The sequence below is a fragment of the Anopheles funestus genome (assembly GCF_943734845.2).
Source record: "Anopheles funestus chromosome X unlocalized genomic scaffold, idAnoFuneDA-416_04 X_unloc_22, whole genome shotgun sequence".
Taxonomy (NCBI): Eukaryota; Metazoa; Arthropoda; class Insecta; order Diptera; family Culicidae; genus Anopheles; species Anopheles funestus.
This window is the reverse complement of record NW_026045146.1, coordinates 120,906-140,000: the sequence shown is the minus strand read 5'-3', so window position 1 is coordinate 140,000 and position 19,095 is coordinate 120,906.

The following is a 19,095-nucleotide window of genomic DNA, read 5'->3' as shown; positions in this document are numbered from 1 at the left end:
TATTGGGCCTGCATACTCGCTCATCCGTATCCTTTGCGTACCGCCCCATGGCCCCGTCCTTAGAGTTAATGACTAATAGGCTTAACTCTTGTTTGTCTGCACCACAGTTCCCGTTCGTTCCGTGCCGTAGCCGGATACGTATTGCACAGTAGTAGACACCGTAATCTGACGTATCTAACACACCACTATTGTAACTCGTCGTCCAAGGACCTTTCAAGTGCCTGATGGCCAGGAGAGCTCTTACACGGCACGGAGACACAGTGATGCTCGCCCATCAAAGTGTACAACGATCGAGTTTGCTTAAGTGTCTGGGTACCTACACACCAGACACAATGCAATGGCCATGGATCCACACAAGGCACATCACATGCAGAAAGCTTCACCAGATTATGACACATACCACACTCTTGTAACTCGTCGTCGAAGGGGCGTTCAAAGTGCCTTACGGCTAGGGGAGATCTAGCACGGCACGGAGACACAGTGATGGTTGCCCATCAAAGTGTACAACGATCGAGTTTGCTTTCCGCGCAAGCGTTCTAAGTGTCTGGGTACCTACACACCAGACACAATGCAATGGCCACGGATCCACACAAGGCACATCACATGCAGAAAGCTTCACCAGATTCTGACACATACCACACTCTTGTAACTCGTCGTCGAAGGGGCGTTCAAAGTGCCTTACGGCTAGGGGGGATCTAGCACGGCACGGAGACACAGTGATGGTCACCCATCAAAGTGTACAACGATCGAGTTTGCTTTCCGCGCAAGCGTTCTAAGTGTCTGGGTATCTAAGCACCAGACACAATGCAATGGCCACGGATCCACACAAGGCACATCACATGCAGAAAGCTTCACCAGATTCTGACACATACCACACACATGCAACTCGTCGTCGAAGGGGCGTTCAAGTGCCTTACGGCTAGGGGAGATCTAGCTCGGCACGGAGACACAGTGATGGTCACCCATCAAAGTGTACAACGAACGAGTTGGCTTTCAACAAATTCTGACACATAGCAAGCGAGCGACCGAGCTACACCGAAGGCAGCCCATGGTTGGTCACTCGCGGACGATCATCAGTAATGATCCTTCCGCAGGTTCACCTACGGAAACCTTGTTACGACTTTTACTTCCTCTAAATCATCAAGTTCGGTCAACTTCAGCCATGCCAGCTGCAGCTCACGAAGGAACCGCGGAAGGTAAGCCTCCAGAAACCTCACTAAATAATCCATCGGTAGTAGCGACGGGCGGTGTGTACAAAGGGCAGGGACGTAATCAGCACTAGCTAATGACTAGTGCTTACTAGAAATTCCAGGTTCATGGGGACCGTTGCAGTCCCCAATCCCGACTAGATGGGCATTTTAGTGATTTCCCGTTCCTCTCGGAATGGGGGCGCCTATTGGCGAGAACACGCTGCGACCCACATTGTAGCACGCGTGCAGCCCAGAACATCTAAGGGCATCACGGACCTGTTATCGCTCATTCTCAGCTTGCTAAACACAAGTTGTCCCGCTAAGCAGGGCAAACGTAGCCGACGACCGCCCGTGAAGGCGCCGCCCGGCTGTAACGTCAGGTGCGCCCGGAGGCGCACTGCTGACAGCGTTCTAGTTAGCATGTTTGAGTCACGTTCGTTATCGGAATTAACCAGACAAATCATTCCACGAACTAAGAACGGCCATGCACCACTACCCTTAAATTTGAGAAAGAGCTATCAATCTGTCTTACCTCGATAAGTTTGGACCTGGTAAATTTTCCCGTGTTGAGTCAAATTAAGCCGCAAGCTCCACTTCTTGTGGTGCCCTTCCGTCAATTCCTTTAAGTTTCAACTTTGCAACCATACTTCCCCCGGAACCCGATTTTGGTTTCCCGGAAGCGACTGAGAGCACCGAATAGGGGTAGCGTCTCCCAATTGCTAATTGGCATCGTTTACGGTTAGAACTAGGGCGGTATCTAATCGCCTTCGATCCTCTAACTTTCGTTCTTGATTAAAGAAAGCATCCATGGCAAACGCTTTCGCTTCAGTTGGTCCTACGACGGTCTACGAATTTCACCTCTCGCGCCGTAATACCAATGCCCCCAACTACTTCTGTTAATCATTACCTCTAGGTTTCTGACAAACCAACGAAATCGTATAAACCGAGGTCATATTCCATTATTCCATGCAAGATTATTCTCGGCCAACGCCAACCCCACGGGGGGGCCGGACGCTTTGTCTTAGCCTGCTTTGAGCACTCTAATTTGTTCAAGGTAAATGTGAGTATCTTGAGCACCATGAGGAGCCCGTGCCGGAGTTAACCGGTAGCACGGTACTCGTTCACAGAGTAACGCCCAAGTACACCATTGTGAGTCGCAGCCGTGAGCGCGCGCACGAACGGCCCCGGCGTGTAACCGGGCGCCCGTGGCGGTCACGTGTCTGGACGGGCAATCAACTTCGAACGTTTTAACCGCAACAACTTTAATATACGCTAGTGGAGCTGGAATTACCGCGGCTGCTGGCACCAGACTTGCCCTCCACTTGATCCTTGTTGAAGGATTTATACTCAACTCATTCCAATTATGGACCATCGTTAGAGAGGTCCATATTGTTATTTCTCGTCACTACCTCCCCGTACTGGGATTGGGTAATTTACGCGCCTGCTGCCTTCCTTGGATGTGGTAGCCATTTCTCAGGCTCCCTCTCCGGAATCGAACCCTGATTCCCCGTTACCCGTCGCAACCATGGTAGTCCTCTACACTACCATCAATAGTTGATAGGGCAGACATTTGAAAGATCTGTCGTCAGTCGACAAGCGACCATACGATCTGCGTCCTTATCCAGACTTCAACTCAAGCCGCCCGGAGGCGATTGGTTTAACTAATAAGTGCACCAGTTCAGCTACCCGCGAGGGCAACAGTCCCGGCATGTTGCATGTATTAGCTCTGGATTTTCCACAGTTATCCAAGTAACTAGTGGTAGGATGATCTTGTGAATTATAGCTGTTATACTGAGCCTTATGCGGTTTCACATTCATTTATGTTTGTACTTAGACATGCATGGCTTAACCTTTGAGACAAGCGTATATTACTGGTAGGATCAACCAGAATTCGTTCCACTACAGACACACACTCGCTTAGTGGGAAATAAATTTCCACACAACTCTCTCTCTCTAGAACCATATGGAATGGCTCTTTGGTGTTGGGTAAGGCACCAATTTGTTGGGGTGTAACGGTCACCACCAACTTTAAGTTTGTTAGGGCACAACGGAAACCACTAACTAAACTTTAGGAAACTAAATTTCCTCACACATTATCTCTCACCATATTAGCACTAGGTGCTATCCACGATTGTACAACGTTTCAACTCTTGAATCGACCGTAGGGCCGCGGAATTGCTTCCGGGCCCCTATTCTCGCTATTAATTGTTCATCTCTTTCAATACATCGAGTTCGTTCCATTGGGTAGTTCGCATGGCGAACGTTTTGATGCAGCCCCCTGGGGGACCACGGCACTTTACACCGGGTATGGTGTATGCGCAACCTACAGATAACAATAAACCCCTTATGCGTGTGTAAACCGATGTTGGGCTGCTCAACATCTTTCATGGTTACATCACTTGCACCAGAACCCACGGTGCCGATTTGGTAATATGTTGTACATTTACTCTCAAGATGTACGCTTCGGCCCCTTATTCAGGGGCTCAAGCTATTACCAGCAAGAACAATCCTCATCCAGACTTGAACTCGAAACACCCGGAGGCGAACGGTTTAACTAATAAGTGCACCAGTCTTGAATCCATGCGTCGGTGGAAACAATGCCGGCGTGTTGCATGTATTAGCTCTGAACTTAGCGAGTGATTGCCTTGCAGCTGTCATACTGAGCGTAGAGCGTGATTATCGCTCACTTGAACCATGTTGAATGGCTCTTTGGTGTAGGGTAAGGCACCAATTTGTTGGGGCGTAACGGTCACCACCAACTTAAGACTTGCTTATAGGTATTTCAACGTTTTCAACTCTTAAATCGACCGTGTTTCATTATCATCTCTTCTTCTTATTAAATGCATAGAGTTCGTTCCATTGGGTAGTTCGCGTGGCGAACGGTTTGATGCAGCCCCCCGGGGGGGACCACGGCACTTTACACCGGGCATGGTGTATGCGCAACCTACAGATCACCAATATATTTGTGATCGATAATGCACACTTCTTACACGACTGACCAGTCGACAGCGCTGCCTTCCTATTATGCGTGTGTAAACCGATGTTGGGCTGCTCAACATCTTTCACGGTTACATCACTTGCACCCGAACCCATGGTGCCGATTTGGTAATATGTTGTACATGGTCTCAAGATGTACGCTTCGACCCCTTATTCAGGGGCTCAAGCTATTACCAGCAAGATCAATCCTCATCCAGACTTGAACTCGAAACACCGGGAGGCGAACGGTTTAACTAATAAGTGCACCAGTCTTGAATCCATGCGTCGGTGGAAACAATGCCGGCATGTTGCAAGTATTAGCTCTGAACTTAGCGAGTGATTGCCTTGCAGCTGTCGAACTGAGCGTAGAGCGTGATTATCGCTCACTTGAAAGGGTCAAGCCCTTTCGAGTCGTCCGGTTTTTACGCCAGACGACTCGGTTCACCATCTTTCGGGATACAAGTTGACTAAGTGGCACCACTACACTTATCAACTTTCGATTTGGTAATCCTCATCCAGCTTCCCTTCTGGAGGTCCCGAGGATTACCAATTGGGCTGTCATACTGAGCTCATATATTGGAGATCGATAATGCACACTTCTTACACGACTGACCAGTCGACAGCGCTGCCTTCCTATTATGCGTGTGTAAACCGATGTTGGGCTGCTCAACATCTTTCACGGTTACATCACTTGCACCCGAACCCATGGTGCCGATTTGGTAATATGTTGTACATGGTCTCAAGATGTACGCTTCGACCCCTTATTCAGGGGCTCAAGCTATTACCAGCAAGATCAATCCTCATCCAGACTTGAACTCGAAACACCCGGAGGCGAACGGTTTAACTAATAAGTGCACCAGTCTTGAATCCATGCGTCGGTGGAAACAATGCCGGCGTGTTGCATGTATTAGCTCTGAACTTAGCGAGTGATTGCCTTGCAGCTGTCATACTGAGCGTAGAGCGTGATTATCGCTCACTTGAACCATGTTGAATGGCTCTTTGGTGTAGGGTAAGGCACCAATTTGTTGGGGCGCAACGGTCACCACCAACTTAAGACTTGCTTATAGGCATTTCAACGTTTTCAACTCTTAAATCGACCGTGTTTCATTATCATCTCTTCTTCTTATTAAATGCATCGAGTTCGTTCCATTGGGTAGTTCGCGTGGCGAACGGTTTGATGCAGCCCCCCGGGGGGGACCACGGCACTTTACACCGGGCATGGTGTATGCGCAACCTACAGATCACCAATATATTTGTGATCGATAATGCACACTTCTTACACGACTGACCAGTCGACAGCGCTGCCTTCCTATTATGCGTGTGTAAACCGATGTTGGGCTGCTCAACATCTTTCACGGTTACATCACTTGCACCCGAACCCATGGTGCCGATTTGGTAATATGTTGTACATGGTCTCAAGATGTACGCTTCGACCCCTTATTCAGGGGCTCAAGCTATTACCAGCAAGATCAATCCTCATCCAGACTTGAACTCGAAACACCCGGAGGCGAACGGTTTAACTAATAAGTGCACCAGTCTTGAATCCATGCGTCGGTGGAAACAATGCCGGCATGTTGCATGTATTAGCTCTGAACATAGCGAGTGATTGCCTTGTAGCTGTCGAACTGAGCGTAGAATGTGATTATCGCTCACTTGAAAGGGTCAAGCCCTTTCGAGTCGTCCGGTTTTTACGCCAGACGACTCGGTCCACCATCTTTCGGGATACAAGTTGACTAAGTGGTACCACTACACTTATCAACTTTCGATTTGGTAATCCTCATCCAGCTTCCTTTCTGGAGGTCCCGAGGATTACCAATTGGGCTGTCATACTGAGCTCATATATTGGAGATCGATAATGCACACTTCTTACACGACTGACCAGTCGACAGCGCTGCCTTCCTATTATGCGTGTGTAAACCGATGTTGGGCTGCTCAACATCTTTCATGGTTACATCACTTGCACCAGAACCCACGGTGCCGATTTGGTAATATGTTGTACATTTACTCTCAAGATGTACGCTTCGGCCCCTTATTCAGGGGCTCAAGCTATTACCAGCAAGAACAATCCTCATCCAGACTTGAACTCGAAACACCCGCAGGCGAACGGTTTAACTAATAAGTGCACCAGTCTTGAATCCATGCGTCGGTGGAAACAATGCCGGCGTGTTGCATGTATTAGCTCTGAACTTAGCGAGTGATTGCCTTGCAGCTGTCATACTGAGCGTAGAGCGTGATTATCGCTCACTTGAACCATGTTGAATGGCTCTTTGGTGTAGGGTAAGGCACCAATTTGTTGGGGCGTAACGGTCACCACCAACTTAAGACTTGCTTATAGGCATTTCAACGTTTTCAACTCTTAAATCGACCGTGTTTCATTATCATCTCTTCTTCTTATTAAATGCATCGAGTTCGTTCCATTGGGTAGTTCGCGTGGCGAACGGTTTGATGCAGCCCCCCGGGGGGGACCACGGCACTTTACACCGGGCATGGTGTATGCGCAACCTACAGATCACCAATATATTTGTGATCGATAATGCACACTTCTTACACGACTGACCAGTCGACAGCGCTGCCTTCCTATTATGCGTGTGTAAACCGATGTTGGGCTGCTCAACATCTTTCACGGTTACATCACTTGCACCCGAACCCATGGTGCCGATTTGGTAATATGTTGTACATGGTCTCAAGATGTACGCTTCGACCCCTTATTCAGGGGCTCAAGCTATTACCAGCAAGATCAATCCTCATCCAGACTTGAACTCGAAACACCCGGAGGCGAACGGTTTAACTAATAAGTGCACCAGTCTTGAATCCATGCGTCGGTGGAAACAATGCCGGCATGTTGCATGTATTAGCTCTGAACTTAGCGAGTGATTGCCTTGCAGCTGTCGAACTGAGCGTAGAATGTGATTATCGCTCACTTGAAAGGGTCAAGCCCTTTCGAGTCGTCCGGTTTTTACGCTAGACGACTCGGTTCACCATCTTTCGGGAAGGGACCGTCTCGGTCGCAAGCTGCTCCGGTCCCCAAACAACCTGCGACAAATGATAGGAAATGCCGACATCAATACGTGTTCAGTTTGGTTTATCGCTCATAGGTCTTTTTGACCATCGATCCCTGATTATAACTCTCAATTAAACAGTCAGGAGAGTAAGGCATGCCCATCGATATCTCATCGACAGGCGATACCGCAAGAACGGCCAACGACACATCAGGTGATCGATTATTGCTACGACTTTTGCTTAATCGTTTCCACTCCTTAGAGAAAGAAACCCCCGGGGACCGTCTCGGTCGCAAGCTGCTCCGGTCCCTAAACAACCTGCGACAAATGATAGGAAATGCCGACATCAATAAGTGTTCAGTTTGGTTTATCGCTCATTGGTCTGTTTGACCATCGATCCCTGATTAAACTCTCAGTAATCCAGTCGGGAGAGTAAGGCATGCCCATCGATATCTCATCGACAGGCGATACCGCTTGAACGGCCAACGACACATCAGAGGATCGTATCTTGCTACAACTTTTGCTTAATCGTTTCTTCTCCTTGGAGAAAGAAACCCCCGGGGACCGTCTCGGCCGCAAGCTGCTCCGGTCCCTAAACAACCTGCGGCATCAAATGATAGGAAAAGCCGACATCAATACGTGTTCAGTTTGGTTTATCGCTCATTGGTCTTGTTTGACCATCGATCCCTGATTAATACTCTCAATTAGAAGGTCGGTAGAGTAAGGCATGCCCATCGATATCTCATCGACAGGCGATACCGCATGAACGGCCAACGACACATCAGAGGATCGTATCTTGCTACAACTCTTGCTTAATAGTTTCCACTCCTTGGAGAAAGAAACCCCCGGGGACCGTCTCGGCCGCAAGCTGCTCCGGTCCCTAAACAACCTGCGGCATCAAATGATAGGAAAAGCCGACATCAATACGTGTTCAGTTTGGTTTATCGCTCATAGGTCTGTTTGACCATCGATCCTAGAATTCAACTTTCGAGTAAGGCATGCCCGTCGATATCTCATCGATAGGCGATACCGGTAGAACGGCCAACGACACACATCTAGGATCGCATTTACTCTTCCTTGGATGGATAACCAATACCCTAGGACCGTTTCATCGCGAGCTGCTCCGGTCCTCAAACAACTCGCGAACCACCGATAGGATGATATTAGGAATGGCCGACTTTCATCCTTTAACTCTCAGTTCTGCTTACCAAAACATAGGTACTTGGACCTTAAAGACCACTATATGTTCCCCGATCGGGGGCAATCGGAACGTCTATCCATCATCAACATCGTTTCACTCATTCCGAACCACCAAATTGGACAGACAGTACCATATTCACCAACCGATTGCTTCAACTTCGCAAACTGTATGGTAAGTTCTACTAATTTCACATCTTACCATCGACTAATAGTGCATAAATCCACTTGGAAATCACTTTTCCTTGGTCCTCGGACCTTCTACGACAACGTCCAACAAATATCCGAAGTCGTTTCCCAACTTAGACCAAGCATTTCGTATCTTTACTTCTAATCGATTTTTTCTCTCATAATTGACGATCAAAATCTAAAAACCACATTTTGAGCCAGAAGCAGTCGTCCGATCGTCCTGGGGGTAGTCTCAATCGATTTAGAAGGGCCCAATTCATAAAGATACGTACTCAGTCAAATTCATGCTTCTGGCTCACCTACCCCCTATATAGTAAACGAAAGCGTACAGGCGTGGAAAACGTGCCATTTTTCTCCATCACGGACTTTTTTTTTCTCGTTGCACCGACTCTAGTAAAAAAGTGAAATTTTTTACTAGTTACCAACTTTTGCAAATTATCATCGGATATCACTTTTTATGGTCTATAGTAAGTTCTTATCACGTTTTAGTAGTTTTTGAAAAAAAAATTTTTTTGAACTTTTCAAAATTTTTCAAAACAAAGTTTTTGTAGGCGGTTTTGTGTATGGAGGGTTACTAGTCTCGGGGTCACTGTTTGACCAAAAAACCACTATATATCATTCGAAAGGTAATTTCAAGGGCTACAAAAAATTGTTCTACGGCACCCCCCTCCGACGTCTAGTATTCGAGTTATTGGCCAAAAACCATCACTTGAGCGATTTTTCGTTCAGGGTACCCGACTCTAGTAAAAAAGTGAAATTTTTCTCGATTGACCAAGTGTTGCAAATGACCATCGGATTTCACTTTTTATGGTCTATAGTGAGTTCTGATCACGATTTGGTACTTTTTGAAAAAATTTTTTTGACGCACTTTTCAAAATTTTGCAAAACCAAAACTTTTTAGGCGGTTTTGTGTATGGAGGGTTACTAGTCTCGGGGTCACTGTTTGACCAAAAAACCACTATATATCATTCGAAAGGTAATTTCAAGGGCTACAAAAAATTGTTCTACGGCACCCCCCTCCGACGTCTAGTATTCGAGTTATTGGCCAAAAACCGCAACTATAGCGGTTTTTCGTACAGGGTACCCGACTCTAGTAAAATGATGCGATTTTTACTAGTCTAGGAACTTTTTGGTCAAAAAATCAAGTATATGTCATTCGATAGATAATTTCAAGGGCTACCAAAAATTGTTCCACGACACCCCCCTCCGACGTCTAGTATTCGAGTTATTAGCCAAAAACCGCAACTATAGCGGTTTTTCGTCCAGGGTACCCGACTCTAGTAAAATGATGCGATTTTTACTAGTCTAGGGAACTTTTTGGCCAAAAATCAAGTATATGTCATTCGATAGATAATTTCAAGGGCTACCAAAAATTGTTCCATGACACCCCCCTGCGACGTCTAGTATTCGAGTTATTAGCCAAAAACCGCAATTATAGCGGTTTTTCGTCCAGGGTACCCGACTCTAGTAAAATGATGCGATTTTTACTAGTCTAGGGAACTTTTTGGCCAAAAATCAAGTATATGTCATTCGATAGATAATTTCAAGGGCTACCAAAAATTGTTCCACGACACCCCCCTGCGACGTCTAGTATTCGAGTTATTAGCCAAAAACCGCAATTATAGCGGTTTTTCGTCCAGGGTACCCGACTCTAGTAAAATGATGCGATTTTTACTAGTCTAGGGAACTTTTTGGCCAAAAATCAAGTATATGTCATTCGATAGATAATTTCAAGGGCTACCAAAAATTGTTCCACGACACCCCCCTGCGACGTCTAGTATTCGAGTTATGGGCCAAAAACCATTCATACTTGAGCATTTTGCTCATTTTGCCTGTACGGGTACCGGGGACTAGTAAAATCAGGCCAATTTTACTAGAGTAGGGGTCCTTTTTGGTCAAAAAAACAACTTTTGCTCGTTCGATAGGGAATCGATAGGGCAACAAAAAATCGTTCTACGACCCCCCCTTCCGATGTCTAGTATTCGAGTTATGGGCCAAAAACAGTTTATAGCTAATTTTTCACTCGATTTTTCACCAAGTATCGCACATTACTCCGGTTCTATACATTGGATCGTCAATCTTTAAGATTTTATGGGTAGTTCCAACTGTTTGCTACATTTCATCCATACATCACCAACCGATTCAATGTCTGTGCTAGAAGTTATTAGAGGAATAAAAAAATTTACCCTTGGCTTTGGACCGTACAATTTTACCCATTTTTGGCCCATATTTGCCCCATAGCTCCGCCGGTATCCAAGATATGGCCACACTTTGTTCTGGCCATGGGTAGATGGCACTTGTGGCTAGATTTCTTCCATGCACCACTAATCGCTACCATGTCTGTGGCCGGAGCTATTCGACGAACAACCTTTGCATTCACCTTGCGCACTTAGGGTTTTTGGTCCAACTTGCACCATTTTTGGCCCATATTTGCCCCATAGCTCCGCCGGTATCCAAGATATGGCCACACTTTCTTCTGGCCATGGGTAGATGGCACTTGTGGCTAGATTTCTTCCATGCACCACTAATCGCTACCATGTCTGTGGCCGGAGCTATTCGACGAACAACCATCGCATTTACCTAGGTACTTTTTCGGATTTTTGGTCCAACTTGCACCATTTTTGGCCCATATTTGCCCCATAGCTCCGCCGGTATCCAAGATATGGCCACACTTTCTTCTGGCCATGGGTAGATGGCACTTGTGGCTAGATTTCTTCCATGCACCACTAATCGCTACCATGTCTGTGGCCGGAGCTATTCACGAAAGCGCCTCGCGCACTTGGTCGGATTTTTGGTCCAACTTGCACCATTTTTGGCCCATATTTGCCCCATAGCTCCGCCGGTATCCAAGATATGGCCACACTTTCTTCTGGCCATGGGTAGATGGCACTTGTGGCTAGATTTCTTCCATGCACCACTAATCGCTACCATGTCTCTGGCCGGAGCTATTCGACGAACAACCATCGCATTTACCTAGGTACTTTTTCGGATTTTTGGTCCAACTTGCACCATTTTTGGCCCATATTTGCCCCATAGCTCCGCCGGTATCCAAGATATGGCCACACTTTCTTCTGGCCATGGGTAGATGGCACTTGTGGCTAGATTTCTTCCATGCACCACTAATCGCTACCATGTCTGTGGCCGGAGCTATTCACGAAAGCGCCTCGCGCACTTGGTCGGATTTTTGGTCCAACTTGCACCATTTTTGGCCCATATTTGCCCCATAGCTCCGCCGGTATCCAAGATATGGCCACACTTTCTTCTGGCCATGGGTAGATGGCACTTGTGGCTAGATTTCTTCCATGCACCACTAATCGCTACCATGTCTGTGGCCGGAGCTATTCGACGAACAACCTGCGCATTTACCTAGGTACTTTTTCGGATTTTTGGTCCAACTTGCACCATTTTTGGCCCATATTTGCCCCATAGCTCCGCCGGTATCCAAGATATGGCCACACTTTCTTCTGGCCATGGGTAGATGGCACTTGTGGCTAGATTTCTTCCATGCACCACTAATCGCTACCATGTCTGTGGCCGGAGCTATTCACGAAAGCGCCTCGCGCACTTGGTCGGATTTTTGGTCCAACTTGCACCATTTTTGGCCCATATTTGCCCCATAGCTCCGCCGGTATCCAAGATATGGCCACACTTTCTTCTGGCCATGGGTAGATGGCACTTGTGGCTAGATTTCTTCCATGCACCACTAATCGCTGCCATGTCTGTGGCCGGAGCTATTCGACGAACAACCATCGCATTTACCTAGGTACTTTTTCGGATTTTTGGTCCAACTTGCACCATTTTTGGCCCATATTTGCCCCATAGCTCCGCCGGTATCCAAGATATGGCCACACTTTCTTCTGGCCATGGGTAGATGGCACTTGTGGCTAGATTTCTTCCATGCACCACTAATCGCTACCATGTCTGTGGCCGGAGCTATTCGACGAACAACCATCGCATTCACCTTCTCGTTGCACTTCTTCGGGAATTTGGTGCAACCAAGTTTTCACTATAACTTGGTCATTTTCCGTCCATCGGACATGCGGTTTTGGGTGTCGATACTTGACACCGCGCGCTACAATATGTTCCTCCACGACCATGTGGTCCGATGCTTCCAACAGGAGCTATTCGAGGAGTACCGATTTTTCACCATTAAAAATGCTCGTTTTTGCACCAACTTTTGCCTATAACTCAGGCTGTATCGATCGGATCTTCAATCTTGAAAAAGTTTTGGATAGGTGGCATCAAATGCTACATTTCGTTCTTCCACGTCAACTTTGTCCGATGTCTAGCAAAAAAGTTATTCGCGAACCAAGTCCAGAACCCATGCAATGGCTGCCCACATTGCATACATCACGGCGGTTAACTCTCGTTACTCTATACCGAGGACTTGGTACTTTTTCAGGCATTCGTTGCTACTTCTTGGTTCATGATATTCGTTTACGGTCTTCACTAGGGCATTTGGTGCTCCTTATCGGTTCATGATATTCGTTTACGGTCTTCACTAGGGCATTTGGTGCTCCTTCTCGGTTCATGATATTCGTTTACGGTCTTCACTAGGGCATTTGGTACTGGGCTTCCCACTTTCTACTGATCGATCCATACTCACTTGCGTGCACCTAGCCTAGGAAGGTTTCCTTGGGCTTCCCATCTTTCTACTGATCGATCCATACTCACTTGCGTGCACCTAGCCTAGGAAGGTTTCCTTGGGCTTCCCATCTTTCTACTGATCGATCCATACTCACTTGCGTGCACCTAGCCTAGGAAGGTTTCCTTGGGCTTCCCATCTTTCTACTGATCGATCCATACTCACTTGCGTGCACCTAGCCTAGGAAGGTTTCCTATGGCTTCCCATATTTCTACTGATCGATCCATACTCACTTGCGTGCACCTAGCCTAGGAAGGTTTCCTATGGCTTCCCATCTTTCTACTGATCGATCCATACTCACTTGCGTGCACCTAGCCTAGGAAGGTTTCCTTGGGCTTCCCATCTTTCTACTGATCGATCCATACTCACTTGCGTGCACCTAGCCTAGGAAGGTTTCCTATGGCTTCCCATCTTTCTACTGATCGATCCATACTCACTTGCGTGCACCTAGCCTAGGAAGGTTTCCTTGGGCTTCCCATCTTTCTACTGATCGATCCATACTCACTTGCGTGCACCTAGCCTAGGAAGGTTTCCTTGGGCTTCCCATCTTTCTACTGATCGATCCATACTCACTTGCGTGCACCTAGCCTAGGAAGGTTTCCTATGGCTTCCCATATTTCTACTGATCGATCCATACTCACTTGCGTGCACCTAGCCTAGGAAGGTTTCCTTGGGCTTCCCACTTTCTACTGATCGATCCATACTCACTTGCGTGCACCTAGCCTAGGAAGGTTTCCTTGGGCTTCCCATCTTTCTACTGATCGATCCATACTCACTTGCGTGCACCTAGCCTAGGAAGGTTTCCTATGGCTTCCCATCTTTCTACTGATCGATCCATACTCACTTGCGTGCACCTAGCCTAGGAAGGTTTCCTATGGCTTCCCATCTTTCTACTGATCGATCCATACTCACTTGCGTGCACCTAGCCTAGGAAGGTTTCCTTGGGCTTCCCATCTTTCTACTGATCGATCCATACTCACTTGCGTGCACCTAGCCTAGGAAGGTTTCCTTGGGCTTCCCATCTTTCTACTGATCGATCCATACTCACTTGCGTGCACCTAGCCTAGGAAGGTTTCCTATGGCTTCCCATATTTCTACTGATCGATCCATACTCACTTGCGTGCACCTAGCCTAGGAAGGTTTCCTTTGGCTTCCCATCTTTCTACTGATCGATCCATACTCACTTGCGTGCACCTAGCCTAGGAAGGTTTCCTTGGGCTTCCCATCTTTCTACTGATCGATCCATACTCACTTGCGTGCACCTAGCCTAGGAAGGTTTCCTATGGCTTCCCATCTTTCTACTGATCGATCCATACTCACTTGCGTGCACCTAGCCTAGGAAGGTTTCCTTGGGCTTCCCATCTTTCTACTGATCGATCCATACTCACTTGCGTGCACCTAGCCTAGGAAGGTTTCCTTGGGCTTCCCATCTTTCTACTGATCGATCCATACTCACTTGCGTGCACCTAGCCTAGGAAGGTTTCCTATGGCTTCCCATATTTCTACTGATCGATCCATACTCACTTGCGTGCACCTAGCCTAGGAAGGTTTCCTTGGGCTTCCCACTTTCTACTGATCGATCCATACTCACTTGCGTGCACCTAGCCTAGGAAGGTTTCCTTGGGCTTCCCATCTTTCTACTGATCGATCCATACTCACTTGCGTGCACCTAGCCTAGGAAGGTTTCCTTGGGCTTCCCATCTTTCTACTGATCGATCCATACTCACTTGCGTGCACCTAGCCTAGGAAGGTTTCCTTGGGCTTCCCATCTTTCTACTGATCGATCCATACTCACTTGCGTGCACCTAGCCTAGGAAGGTTTCCTATGGCTTCCCATCTTTCTACTGATCGATCCATACTCACTTGCGTGCACCTAGCCTAGGAAGGTTTCCTTGGGCTTCCCATCTTTCTACTGATCGATCCATACTCACTTGCGTGCACCTAGCCTAGGAAGGTTTCCTTGGGCTTCCCATCTTTCTACTGATCGATCCATACTCACTTGCGTGCACCTAGCCTAGGAAGGTTTCCTATGGCTTCCCATATTTCTACTGATCGATCCATACTCACTTGCGTGCACCTAGCCTAGGAAGGTTTCCTTGGGCTTCCCACTTTCTACTGATCGATCCATACTCACTTGCGTGCACCTAGCCTAGGAAGGTTTCCTATGGCTTCCCATATTTCTACTGATCGATCCATACTCACTTGCGTGCACCTAGCCTAGGAAGGTTTCCTTGGGCTTCCCATCTTTCTACTGATCGATCCATACTCACTTGCGTGCACCTAGCCTAGGAAGGTTTCCTATGGCTTCCCATATTTCTACTGATCGATCCATACTCACTTGCGTGCACCTAGCCTAGGAAGGTTTCCTATGGCTTCCCATCTTTCTACTGATCGATCCATACTCACTTGCGTGCACCTAGCCTAGGAAGGTTTCCTTGGGCTTCCCATCTTTCTACTGATCGATCCATACTCACTTGCGTGCACCTAGCCTAGGAAGGTTTCCTATGGCTTCCCATCTTTCTACTGATCGATCCATACTCACTTGCGTGCACCTAGCCTAGGAAGGTTTCCTTGGGCTTCCCATCTTTCTACTGATCGATCCATACTCACTTGCGTGCACCTAGCCTAGGAAGGTTTCCTATGGCTTCCCATATTTCTACTGATCGATCCATACTCACTTGCGTGCACCTAGCCTAGGAAGGTTTCCTTGGGCTTCCCAATTTCTACTGATCGATCCATACTCACTTGCGTGCACCTAGCCTAGGAAGGTTTCCTATGGCTTCCCATATTTCTACTGATCGATCCATACTCACTTGCGTGCACCTAGCCTAGGAAGGTTTCCTTGGGCTTCCCATCTTTCTACTGATCGATCCATACTCACTTGCGTGCACCTAGCCTAGGAAGGTTTCCTATGGCTTCCCATATTTCTACTGATCGATCCATACTCACTTGCGTGCACCTAGCCTAGGAAGGTTTCCTATGGCTTCCCATCTTTCTACTGATCGATCCATACTCACTTGCGTGCACCTAGCCTAGGAAGGTTTCCTTGGGCTTCCCATCTTTCTACTGATCGATCCATACTCACTTGCGTGCACCTAGCCTAGGAAGGTTTCCTATGGCTTCCCATCTTTCTACTGATCGATCCATACTCACTTGCGTGCACCTAGCCTAGGAAGGTTTCCTTGGGCTTCCCATCTTTCTACTGATCGATCCATACTCACTTGCGTGCACCTAGCCTAGGAAGGTTTCCTTGGGCTTCCCATCTTTCTACTGATCGATCCATACTCACTTGCGTGCACCTAGCCTAGGAAGGTTTCCTATGGCTTCCCATCTTTCTACTGATCGATCCATACTCACTTGCGTGCACCTAGCCTAGGAAGGTTTCCTTGGGCTTCCCATCTTTCTACTGATCGATCCATACTCACTTGCGTGCACCTAGCCTAGGAAGGTTTCCTATGGCTTCCCATCTTTCTACTGATCGATCCATACTCACTTGCGTGCACCTAGCCTAGGAAGGTTTCCTTGGGCTTCCCATCTTTCTACTGATCGATCCATACTCACTTGCGTGCACCTAGCCTAGGAAGGTTTCCTTGGGCTTCCCATCTTTCTACTGATCGATCCATACTCACTTGCGTGCACCTAGCCTAGGAAGGTTTCCTATGGCTTCCCATATTTCTACTGATCGATCCATACTCACTTGCGTGCACCTAGCCTAGGAAGGTTTCCTATGGCTTCCCATCTTTCTACTGATCGATCCATACTCACTTGCGTGCACCTAGCCTAGGAAGGTTTCCTTGGGCTTCCCATCTTTCTACTGATCGATCCATACTCACTTGCGTGCACCTAGCCTAGGAAGGTTTCCTATGGCTTCCCATCTTTCTACTGATCGATCCATACTCACTTGCGTGCACCTAGCCTAGGAAGGTTTCCTTGGGCTTCCCATCTTTCTACTGATCGATCCATACTCACTTGCGTGCACCTAGCCTAGGAAGGTTTCCTTGGGCTTCCCATCTTTCTACTGATCGATCCATACTCACTTGCGTGCACCTAGCCTAGGAAGGTTTCCTATGGCTTCCCATATTTCTACTGATCGATCCATACTCACTTGCGTGCACCTAGCCTAGGAAGGTTTCCTTGGGCTTCCCACTTTCTACTGATCGATCCATACTCACTTGCGTGCACCTAGCCTAGGAAGGTTTCCTTGGGCTTCCCATCTTTCTACTGATCGATCCATACTCACTTGCGTGCACCTAGCCTAGGAAGGTTTCCTATGGCTTCCCATCTTTCTACTGATCGATCCATACTCACTTGCGTGCACCTAGCCTAGGAAGGTTTCCTATGGCTTCCCATCTTTCTACTGATCGATCCATACTCACTTGCGTGCACCTAGCCTAGGAAGGTTTCCTTGGGCTTCCCATCTTTCTACTGATCGATCCATACTCACTTGCGTGCACCTAGCCTAGGAAGGTTTCCTTGGGCTTCCCATCTTTCTACTGATCGATCCATACTCACTTGCGTGCACCTAGCCTAGGAAGGTTTCCTATGGCTTCCCATATTTCTACTGATCGATCCATACTCACTTGCGTGCACCTAGCCTAGGAAGGTTTCCTATGGCTTCCCATCTTTCTACTGATCGATCCATACTCACTTGCGTGCACCTAGCCTAGGAAGGTTTCCTATGGCTTCCCATCTTTCTACTGATCGATCCATACTCACTTGCGTGCACCTAGCCTAGGAAGGTTTCCTTGGGCTTCCCATCTTTCTACTGATCGATCCATACTCACTTGCGTGCACCTAGCCTAGGAAGGTTTCCTTGGGCTTCCCATCTTTCTACTGATCGATCCATACTCACTTGCGTGCACCTAGCCTAGGAAGGTTTCCTATGGCTTCCCATCTTTCTACTGATCGATCCATACTCACTTGCGTGCACCTAGCCTAGGAAGGTTTCCTTGGGCTTCCCATCTTTCTACTGATCGATCCATACTCACTTGCGTGCACCTAGCCTAGGAAGGTTTCCTTGGGCTTCCCATCTTTCTACTGATCGATCCATACTCACTTGCGTGCACCTAGCCTAGGAAGGTTTCCTATGGCTTCCCATATTTCTACTGATCGATCCATACTCACTTGCGTGCACCTAGCCTAGGAAGGTTTCCTATGGCTTCCCATCTTTCTACTGATCGATCCATACTCACTTGCGTGCACCTAGCCTAGGAAGGTTTCCTTGGGCTTCCCATCTTTCTACTGATCGATCCATACTCACTTGCGTGCACCTAGCCTAGGAAGGTTTCCTATGGCTTCCCATCTTTCTACTGATCGATCCATACTCACTTGCGTGCACCTAGCCTAGGAAGGTTTCCTATGGCTTCCCATCTTTCTACTGATCGATCCATACTCACTTGCGTGCACCTAGCCTAGGAAGGTTTCCTTGGGCTTCCCATCTTTCTACTGATCGATCCATACTCACTTGCGTGCACCTAGCCTAGGAAGGTTTCCTTGGGCTTCCCATCTTTCTACTGATCGATCCATACTCACTTGCGTGCACCTAGCCTAGGAAGGTTTCCTATGGCTTCCCATCTTTCTACTGATCGATCCATACTCACTTGCGTGCACCTAGCCTAGGAAGGTTTCCTATGGCTTCCCATCTTTCTACTGATCGATCCATACTCACTTGCGTGCACCTAGCCTAGGAAGGTTTCCTTGGGCTTCCCATCTTTCTACTGATCGATCCATACTCACTTGCGTGCACCTAGCCTAGGAAGGTTTCCTATGGCTTCCCATCTTTCTACTGATCGATCCATACTCACTTGCGTGCACCTAGCCTAGGAAGGTTTCCTATGGCTTCCCATCTTTCTACTGATCGATCCATACTCACTTGCGTGCACCTAGCCTAGGAAGGTTT